Source organism: Kogia breviceps, chromosome 12 (genome assembly GCF_026419965.1).
Source record: "Kogia breviceps isolate mKogBre1 chromosome 12, mKogBre1 haplotype 1, whole genome shotgun sequence".
Lineage (NCBI taxonomy): Eukaryota > Metazoa > Chordata > Mammalia > Artiodactyla > Physeteridae > Kogia > Kogia breviceps.
In genome coordinates, this window is record NC_081321.1 from 92,094,519 (window position 1) to 92,105,512 (window position 10,994).

General features: G+C 44.1%; 1 long non-coding RNA gene across 2 annotated transcripts in view; it reads left to right on the top strand.

Moving 5' to 3' along the window:
* Positions 1-8,496, top strand: part of LOC131766464 (uncharacterized) — a 34,507-nt gene extending 26,011 nt beyond the window's left edge. For both annotated transcript variants that reach the window (XR_010835926.1, XR_010835927.1), the window contains 2 exons: positions 599-3,724; positions 4,232-8,496. This is a non-coding gene — a long non-coding RNA (uncharacterized lncRNA). The remainder of the gene's footprint in view (positions 1-598; positions 3,725-4,231) is intronic.
* Positions 8,497-10,994: the final 2,498 nt, after the last annotated feature.

Below are 10,994 nucleotides of genomic sequence, written 5' to 3' on the forward strand. Positions count from 1 at the left end.
CATGCCAACAGGTAAACTCCCATAAAGGAAAACTTGAGAGCGGGAAAAGGCTCAGAGGAGACCGCCCAGGAGCCTATTGGGAGGTCGACTTCACTGAAATACGCCCTGGAAGGTATGGTAACAGGTATCTCCTAGTTTTCATAGATACCTTCTCAGGATGGATAGAAGCTTTCCCAACGAAAAAGGAGACAGCTACTGTGGTAGCCAAGAAGATCTTAGAAGAAATTTTCCCCCGGTTCGGGGCACCAAAGGTAATAGGGTCCGATAATGGTCCTGCCTTCGTCGCCCAGGTAAGTCAGGGTGTGGCCAAATACCTGGGGACTGATTGGAAATTACATTGTGCCTATAGACCCCAGAGTTTAGGACAGGTAGAAAGAATGAATAGAACTCTAAAAGAGACCCTAACTAAATTGTCCATAGAGACTGGCGGTACAGATTGGACGGTGCTCCTTCCCTTAGCCCTGTTCCGGGCTAGAAATACCCCCTCCCGCTATCATCTCACTCCATTTGAAATACTATACGGGGCCCCACCTCCCCTTCTCACGCTCGGGGAAGGAATAAGTCCTGACTGCCAGAATAACACTGACTTATATGCTAGGCTATTGGGACTCCAGTTGGTCCAAAAGGAGGTGTGGTCCCAGCTGGCAGAGGCTTACCGACCGGGAACACCGGCAGAGGCTCATCCCTTCCAAGTCGGAGATTCCGTGTACGTCCGTCGGCACCGAACCCAGACACTAGAGCCTCGGTGGAAAGGACCATACATCGTCCTGCTCACCACCCCCACGGCTATAAAGGTAGACGGCATCGCTGCTTGGATTCACGCCTCACACGTAAAAGCTGCGCCAGCGTCTGCATCATCATCGGAATGGCGGGCCCAAAAGACCAGCAACCCGCTCAAGCTCAAGCTCCTGCGCTCACCAGACTCATAACTTTGACTTTGTTACCCCTACTGGCTGTGAGTAACTTTAGTCCTCACCTGCCCCAGCGCTTAACCTGGCAGGTAATTTCCCAAACTGGAGATGTAATATGGTCTGTTAGCCATACCGCTGCCCCTTGGACCTGGTGGCCAGACCTCTTTCCCGATATTTGTAAATTGGCCCTGGGAACCCCCGGCTGGGATCTAGAAGGATATTACAATCAACAAACTGTCCCGACTCAACCTTCCCCGCCCGGGGGGGGACGCCCAAAATTAATATGGGGGGCAGGTTGTTCAACCCAGAGTCGGAGAAGCATGCTCAGGGCCCTCTCCTTTTATATATGCCCCGGGTTCCATCGTCACCGATCCCTGAATTATCAATGCGGGGGGAAAGAACATTTCTATTGCAAAAGCTGGGGATGTGAAACCACAGGGGACACCGACTGGAAGCCCACCTCTAGCTGGGACTTTATCAAGGTAACGGCCAACTACACCCATCAGAAAAATAGCCACTGGGCCAACGTGCCCGAATGTTCAAACTGGTGCCATCCCCTTAAAATTTCTTTTAGTGAACCTGGGAAGAAAAACAAAAATTGGGCAAATGGCCATTCGTGGGGTATCAGGTTTTACACACCTGATATTTTTTCATATGATGATGGGTTGCTAATGACCATCAAGTTAAAGATCGAAACCCCTACTCCCGTTCCTGTGGGCCCCAATCCTGAGATTGGGCACCCTCTGCTACCCTGGGCCCCACCCACAATGCTACCAGGGATAAGAAACCAGACTTTTTGACCAAGGAAAATAACAATCGAACCAAAAACCCCCCGGGACCGAATGCTTTCGTTGGTTCAGGCGGCTTTCGGGGTCCTAAATGCCACAAATCCAGAGGCTACCAAATCATGTTGGCTTTGCTATGCTGCTCCTCCCCCTTATTATGATGCTATAGGATATAGTTCTAATTTTAGTAATGTCAACTCTCCAGATAAATGTCGATGGAAACAAGAAGGAAATAGTAAATTGACCCTGTCTTCAGTATCAGGAAACGGTACATGTGTAGGAACGCCACACCCCCCCATCCCATCGACATCTCTGTACCAATTCAAGCCTCCCACAGGGCTCAGGATATCTCCTCCCTCCTCAGGATGGATGGTGGGCATGTAGCACAGGACTGACCCCTTGCATTTCTCTAGAGGTCCTCAATGCTTCAACCGACTTTTGTGTGTTAGTCCAGCTGGTCCCCAGACTCATCTATCATTCGGATTCATCATTTCTAGACGAATATGAAGGCAAAAGGAGATTTAAGAGAGAGCCCGTAACCCTCACCCTGGCTGTACTCCTAGGACTAGGAATGGCAGCCGGAGTAGGAACAGGTGCGACAGCCCTCATCCAACAACCTCACTACTATGTTAACTTAAGACAGGCTGTAGATATCGACCTCCAGGCGTTAGAAAGTTCCATAACTCAGTTAAAAGACTCACTCACCTCGTTCTCAGAGGTAGTAATGCAGAACAGGAGGGGACTAGACCTGCTGTTCCTTAAGGAAGGTGGACTATGTGCCGCACTAAAAGAAGAGTGCTGTTTTTATATTGATCATTCTGGGGCTATCACCGAAACTATGGACAGGCTTAGGGAGCGCCTGGACAAAAGGCAACAAGAAAGGGAAAATCAAAAAGGATGGTTCCAATCATGGTTTGACAAATCACCCTGGCTTACTACTTTAATTTCCACCTTGTTAGGACCCCTCATTATTTTGTTGCTGCTCTTAACTTTTGGACCATGCATTTAAAATCGCTTGATAGCCTTTATCAGGCAACGTGTCAGCGCAGTACAAGTGTTAATGCTAAGACAACAATATCAAAGCTTGCAGAGAGAAGCTGAAATTCCATGATTGAAATTAATTGCAAAAAGAAAAGGGGGGAATGTAGGGCCTTAACTATACTTACACCCCTACTTCCCTATCGATACTTTTGAGCTTTGAGCTTTTCTTCGGCTGGCAATAAGATACTGGAATGTCCCCCCTGGGCAGAAACCGTTCCGAGCAAACAAGTATGGCGGGTGATAAGAATGATTAAGCCAGAGTTTAAAGGTCGCCCTAGCCAACCATAACTCATGTGACTCAACCCCCCCACCACAAAAACACGAAAATGTAAAGTAGGCATCCGACAGCTAACCAATCAAGGAACTAGAGCCAAGACCCCACTCCGGTAAATGTAAAGTAGGCATCCGAGAGCCAACCAATCAAGGAACTAGAGCCAAGACCCCACTCCGGTAAATGTAAAGTAGGCATCCGAGAGCCAACCAATCAAGGAACTAGAGCCAAGTCCCCACTCCGGTCCGGAACAAACAAACCAATGAGAAAAAAAACCCCTTGATATATCCACACTTTGCATAATGAAAAATGAAAGCTATAAAATGTATGTGATTCCGCTTGGGGGGGGGGTTCCTCTTCGGCCTCCTGCGTGAGGACCAAGGAACCCCGGTGCACCGGCTCCTAATAAACCTCTTGCGTGTTGCAGCGACTCTCGACTCTTGGCGGTTCTTGGGCGAGCTGGGATCCCTCGGAGACCGTTCAGGTCTAGCAACCCGACCCGCCGTCGTGGCTGCAGATCTCCAACTCTGTGGCGGAGAACAGGCGGGACGTTGCCCTAGCAGCTGCCGAGGCTTTTTTTTTTTTTTTTGCCTTAAGGACACCTTCTCTTCCCTTCCCCGAACCAGCCCGGACTTCTACTCCGAGAAGACTTTGATCCTCTTGGAGGACCAGAAAAAGGGCATTTGTTAAGTCGCGACACACCCGCCAGCATTTTGGTAAGTCCCCCAGGGCGCACAACTGAGGCCTTTTGACTTTGTCCGTTTGGGGAACTTTGGGTCCGAGTTGGGGAATTCTCGCTGTGAAGGGAAATTCTGTAAGGCACCGTTTTGGACAAACGTCACTTGGAAGTCACGTTTGGGGCATTTTGCCTTTTGGCTTTCGATTTCTGGGCTCTCTTTGCCATCCTTTTGGGGTGTCCCTTTGCTCTTTGTCTTACTTTGTGACTTCCCGCCGGCGAGGTTTTGGTTTGGCTTGTTAACTTTGGTTTGAGCGCACAGACATCTGTTACTAACTTTTTGAGCTAAAATGGGAAGTGCTTCCTCCAAGGTTCCACACCCACCTGGGAACACTTGGAGAAAAATTTAAATGACTGGTCAACCTGTAGCCATGATCCAATGGGGAAAAAAAAATGGGTCTCTTATAATTAGATCTTTATTGCCACAGGATGGGGAAAATGGACCGAGGTTCCCTTCTGTTCAGGACTTTATTTTTCCCTTTATTAGAATCCTGCTCTAGGTGACTCCACAATCAAAAGCCTGAGGGATCAGAAAAATCTCTCCCAACGTTCTGAATGATCCCCTTCCAACTTCAACCAACTCTCAGGAGGGAACGAAGCTTCCCCAACTCCTGTAAGTTCCCTCACTCCTCCAGATTCTTCAGATCAGACTAAGACCCCACCTCCCCAGAGAAACAAGCCCTGCTAGGACATTTTATCAGCCAGTCTGCCCCTGTTATTAGGGTCAATTTGAGCACTGTTTGGTCTATATTTTAGCTATGAAACTATGACTACAGAATGAGAAAGATGATTTTTGACAGTTCGGCCACAATATTCTTTAGACTCCAGAGAAAATTGGTTAAAATAAAACTTTTTTTGAAATTGCAAAACCAGTTCTTCTTGCGTGTGCAATGGGAAAAAGCTAGCTTGTTGAAATAATTTTTTTTCAGAATCCTGACCCTGAGAGAACACAAATATGCCTAGGAGAAAGCCTGAAGTTAATTCTTATCATGTCCTTGAGAAACAAACATGGCCCCTTTGCCTGAGACTTCAGCTTTGGGTTAATTAGTAGAACTTCAAGCGAGGGGGAAAAAAAGGGGCAGAGACATTTTTTTTTTTTTTTTTTCCCTTTTTTTTTGTGGTACGCGGGCCTCTCACTGTTGTGGCCTCTCCCGCTGCGGAGCACAGGCTCCGGACGCGCAGGCTCAGCGGCCATGCATGGCTCACGGGCCCAGCCGCTCCGCGGCATGTGGGATCTTCCCGAACAGGGACACGAACCCGTGTCCCCTACATCGGCAGGCGGACTCTCAACCACTGCGCCACCAGGGAAGCCCAGAGCAGAGACATTTTAAGCCCCAAGCGGAAAACTATGAGATCTGTGTTTGTCTGGATACATGTGTATATCTTAGTATGTGTTTTTGTCTTTGGATATATTGCTGAGGTTAATTTGTAAATGAGCTCTATTTCATTGGCTTAAAAGAAAAGTAAGCGCTTACAAATCAAACAATTCTAAATACAAGAGAAATTAAGCTAACCGAATTCTAGGTTCTCAAGAACTGGGAAATATTCAGTATTAAATTAATACCTGGTATTAATGTTTCTTGATCAAATTAATATAGACATGTCTTTAGAGTGATCAAGTATAATAGTTTTATTGTGCCTAGGTTTAATATAAAGTAAATAAGATCCTATTACATCTGTTGCAAATTTGTCAGCAATGAAAGTAACTTGATGTGAAGAAATTTTTAAGAAAAGAAAATACAAATGAGATAAGAGCTCTGGGTAAACTTTTTAGGAATAAGTATGTTTTAGGAATGTCAGTTGAAGAATAATCCTTCCAGATGCTCGACAACTTGAAAATGTAGAGTTGTGCTAAATTAAGTTAAATGATGGAAGTTTATTGAATAACTAGGCCATTTCCAAATAAAATAAGACACTAAAACATCCCAAGGAGAAATATTAAACTAATTAGGTTCATTGGGTATGTTAAATTACATGGGAAGTACTGTCAAATGAGTAATAAATCTTCTTAGGTTATAGTGTATGGTAAATGTTACTAATATAGATACTCTAGAAATTATATGGGATTCCTAAAGTTCTGATATGTCCTGGTAAAATGTTATCAGTCATAAATCTAGTTATTATCTTAAGGTGTAGTATGACACAGCAGTAGCCAAGTTACTTTGTCAAATTACATTACACTGTAATCAGATTTTAAATGTGTCTTCTTAAGTCTTTTATCATTATAGACAGTTATGGTTTTATTCTGATGCCTTTGCAAAAATGCTTCCTCTTCAAGATTTATAGAAAGGACTTTTAGATAAATACAAGTTTCTGACTTGTACTGAACTGGTTAAGAAATTGAAGAGTTCTAGAAAAAACCTGATGACTTCATAAAAAGTTAACAAAAGGACTAAATGAACTGGTGAATATGGTTATAATTTTATGGTTTCTATCTGAAAAATTACTGGTTTGAATCTATGTTTTCCAGGTGTGAGGAAAACCTTCCCATCAAGCAAATTATGTCTTACAGTAATGTGGTAAATTATACTTTTGTAAGCAGAATTGAAACATTTATCTTTTCTCTCTGCCTGCTCCCTCCAGAGATTGGAAACTTTTAGGTTCCCAATAGCTTTATCAGATAAATTAGGAAGGCTACATCACTAACCGGTACAGAAGTCTCAAGTTATTTTTGGGACCTTGAAAAGGAAGGAATTCACCTAGATCTGGTAAGTGAAATCTGTGACAAGCGTTTGGTGTGACTTTCCTAGTCCTGAGAGGTCTTTTAAAAGTTCAGTCTGAGATGCCTTATAAAAATTTCAGTGAGCAAAAAGCCTGTATGATCGATTACAAATTATATAAACCATCAGGCCATGTTAATTGAGAGTAGACTGAAATTTGATTCTCTCTCTGTTAAGAGAACAAAATTTACCGGGAATGCTGCATTTAATAACAGACTATAAATTTATTTGCCTTTAAGTGATTTACATTTGCTTTTAAAATCTCTTGTTACTTTGGTAAAGTAAATAAGTATTATTTCACAATGATCTATGAAGATTTTGGCACACGGAGATAATGTTCATCCTGCTTCTACAAAAATTAACCCCCCATTGCCAGATTTTTGCCATCCTGATGTCTTTGTAACATGGCAATGGTCTACTCCTAAGTGAGAGAATTTAAAATGAGTTAAAAATTGCTGTAAATCATGGGCTTCCCTGGTGGCGCAGTGGTTGAGAGTCCGCCTGCCGATGCAGGGGACACGGGTTCGTGCCCCGGTCCGGGAAGATCCCACATGTGGCCGAGCGGCAGGGCCCGTGAGCCGTGGCCGCTGAGCCTGTGCGTCCGTCCGGAGCCTGTGCCCCGCAACGGGAGAGGCCACAACAGTGAGAGGCCCTCGTACCGCGAAACAACAACAAAAATTGCTGTAAATCAGTCAGGGCTATGGAAAAATCCAAGACAGCTGCTTGGCTTTTTCCAGCTCCATGCCAAACCTCATTTTTATGTGATGGGTTAAAGCTTTCCCTGGCTGCAGGGTTAATGGAAACAAAACAATTATGCTTCACTGAATATTAAATTCTAGTTTTGTTGAGATCTGTGTTTACCAAGACTCACTTCCCAGATAGTTCCTTGCTGTTATGTTATACTGCTAAAAAGTTTAATTGCATTATTAAAGACCACTCTAAGTTTGTTTCTAAAGCTCATCTCAGTAATCTATCTTTGGATGACGAGCGGATGCCCCAGACCTGCAACCAGGGGATTATACACACTGGAAAAGACATACTTTAAAGGACTATCTCCAACCTGGATGGAAGGACCCTTATCAGGTACTCTTAACTAGCTCCTACACAGTCAAACTAAAGGGAATTAACTCTTGGATTAATTTTCACTCACAAAGTGCCCCTGTACTGGACTGGCCTTTAGAGAGAATGCCTGATCTCAAAATCACCTTAAAACGATGCTCACACGAGGAAACTATACTCACACCAGGATGAAAAGAAGATGACAGTCAGGAGTAGACGGCTGGGACTTCCCTGGCGGTCCAGTGGGTTAAGATTCTGTGCTTCCAACGCAGGGGGCATGGGGTCGATACCTGGCGCGGGAACTAAGATCCCACATACTTCTGCATGGCGCAGTCAAAAAAAACCAAACAAGTAGACAGCTTGCCCAAGATCCCCGACCTGACTCATACGATCATTTATAATGTTTTCTTGACTTCTTGGACCAATTACCTGTGTCTAGTATTTCTGGTTTACCTGAGTGAATTTCTCCACTCCAAGGCTCTAATCGGTTGACTCTTAGGAAATTTATCTTAAAGAAAAACTATAGTCATGTTCAGGCCACTGTTGATATTACTAGATGAGATCCCCTCACCTGGTGGATTTATAATACCTGTTCTGACCTTGGCCATAAATATAAATTTTCCTCTATTACTCAAGTTCAATCAGAGCAACAAGCAAAATTTCAGCCAAGAAATAAAACCTCCCACAATTATGGGATGGATTTATGTAGTTAACACCAGGCTATGGTGATTTAAGTTTAAAGGCTCCTCTCTGCTGGGAACAATTAAATCATACTAAGGATAGTCAGTCTAGTAACAGTAGAAAACTGGACTGGGTGCCTTGTGGACAATGCCAGTATATAATTTCCCTAAATATAAGGATTGGTACAGAACAGACTAAGTCAGGTGACCTGGGATATACTGGGTCACACCTAATGAAAGTTCTTAACTTAAATTCTTACCTATTACCTTACTAATCTGCTAGCTATATTTTTTTTTTTTTTTTTTTTTTTTTTTTTTTTTTTTGCGGTACGCGGGCCTCTCACTGCTGTGGCCTCTCCCGTTGCGGAGCACAGGCTCCGGACGCACAGGCTCAGCGGCCATGGCTCACGGGCTTAGTTGCTCCGCGGCATGTGGGATCTTCCCGGACCAGGGCACGAACCCGTGTCTCCTGCATCGGCAGGCGGATTCTCAACCACTGCGCCACCAGGGAAGCCCTAGCTATATTTTTTATATTGCCTGTTTTACAAAATTGTTGTCTCTTACATTACCAAATGTGTGACTGTGCCTCTGATAAAACGATGATATGTAGTTCCATATGAGATCAATGATTGAAATAATGTAACGCTAGATATGGGAAGAAGCTACCAGAGGGAGTATTTTCCTGGACCATAAGAGACTAGGAAGACAGGTGGTCCAGAGACTTTTGGATGCCGGTAAAGGTCTAGGCCCATAATAGCACATCGAGTGGCCTGTCAGCAAAATCTTCGTTAGGCCTGGGAATGAGCGTTTCTAGCACCATGGGATGAAATGGTCATGAAATGCTGCCCCAAAACCATGGTCAAATTTATTACCATGAAGGGGCCCTGCTGACTAGAAACTAGCACTTGCCATCTACCTCTACAAAGATTAAATCATGGCCACTGCAGCTGGTGACCTTCACCACCCCATGAAAGCAGTTCAGGGTGGAGATCGGGAATGAGGCCCTCTGTGCTCTGGGAAAAACTGGCAGAGCAGGCCTTCAGATAGATATTTTCATGAACTCAAATTATTGCATCTTCTCATACCTAGAAAAACACTAAAATTGTTAACGGTGACAACTGCTTTGGTTTATATGTTAATACCACATCAAAGGTTAAAACCTACTTGGATAAACCTAGACAACTGGCTACCTGGCTACAGTTCTCCTCCAAGTGTCAAGTCTAGATTAGGAGGATTCAGGGTTATTCTCCTAAAAGAAATAAGATCCGTTTTGTCTATTAATGTTCAGGTTGTCACTCCAATTACTTCTGAGTCTGTGACACTGACATCAGTCACATTGGGCTACTAAAAAGGACATCAAAAATATATATGGGGGGGCTTCCCTGGTGGCGCAGTGGTTGAGAGTCCGCCTGCCGGTGCAGGGGACGCGGGTTCGTGCCCCGGTCCGGGAGGATCCCACGTGCCGCGGAGCGGCTGGGCCCGTGAGCCATGGCCGCTGGGCCTGCGCGTCCGGAGCCTGTGCTCCGCAACGGGAGAGACCACAACAGTGAGAGACCCGCGTACCGCAAAAAAAAAAAAGCTGGCTTGATAAAAATATCTTTTCAGAATTCTGACTTTAAACAAAGGCTTTCTGGGGGAAACTTGCATTTCTCTGTGTCTCTGAGATGTAAATGTCCTACCTGATCTTCCTACGATGTTCTGTGTGTGTGAGTGTGTATGTGTTTTGAAAAGTTGACCTCTGCCATGCTATTTTTTTTTTTTTTTGTGATATGCGGGCCTCTCACTGTTGTGGCCTCTCCCGTTGCGAAGCACAGGCTCCGGACGCACAGGCTCAGCGGCCATGGCTCACGGGCCCACCCGCTCCACGGCATGTGGGATCTTCCCGGACCGGGGCACAAACCCGTGTCCCCTGCATCGGCAGGCGGATTCTCAACCACTGCGCCACCAGGGAAGCCCTGCCATGCTATTTTTTGAGAGTAAACTCTGGATTTTACTTAGATTACATCTTCCCCCACTCTTATGTGGAAGCCTCTTGCATCTTACTGGTTTGAATCAATACTAATATATTTTATTAATGGCCAAATGATGGATCCTTTTAAATTGGAGAAACTAACAAATTGGCAAATCTAGGGTGCTCTCATGATAAACAGCTGTTTTATTGGTACCTATAAAAAATCAAATTAAAGGTGAAAAAAGTTATATCTAATGATTAACCTATGAATGTCTTTAGTTTAAAACAAGTAAAAAAAAAACTGGTTTGGGAAGCTTCATTTGTGGTCTTTGCTTTCCCTCAGTGGGTCTTACAGATGCTAATAAAAGCATTAGAATAATTAATGTTAACAGGAAAAATCCTTTAAGGAAAGTCTAGATACTATTTCCAACAAGGTAGACATTTTAAAAGGAATTATCTCGAATAAAGAAATCTTTGGATGGTTATTTAAAATGGGATAAATAAAATGGAGATTTATGTGATCAAAACACAAGATTTTGATATTACTACACTACGTAAGGTTAAATGGGCCAAAAGGGACCCTCTACTGGTCCCCAGTACTAAAAGCCAAACAAATCCATTCTATTTACCCTAGTTTTAAGTATACATTTAAGGGGCTAGAAAAAGAAATTTACACTGAGTTACCTGACCGGCAGTTATTTGGGGCAACAGGCCAAAGGGCCTGCGTTCTTGGCTCAACCCCGCTCTGCGAATCCCAGAGCCTTTTATATAAAAATAGATTAAATGGACAGGAAATAAAAAGAAAAACTTCTAGACCTCCTCCTATAAGATCAAAGCTTG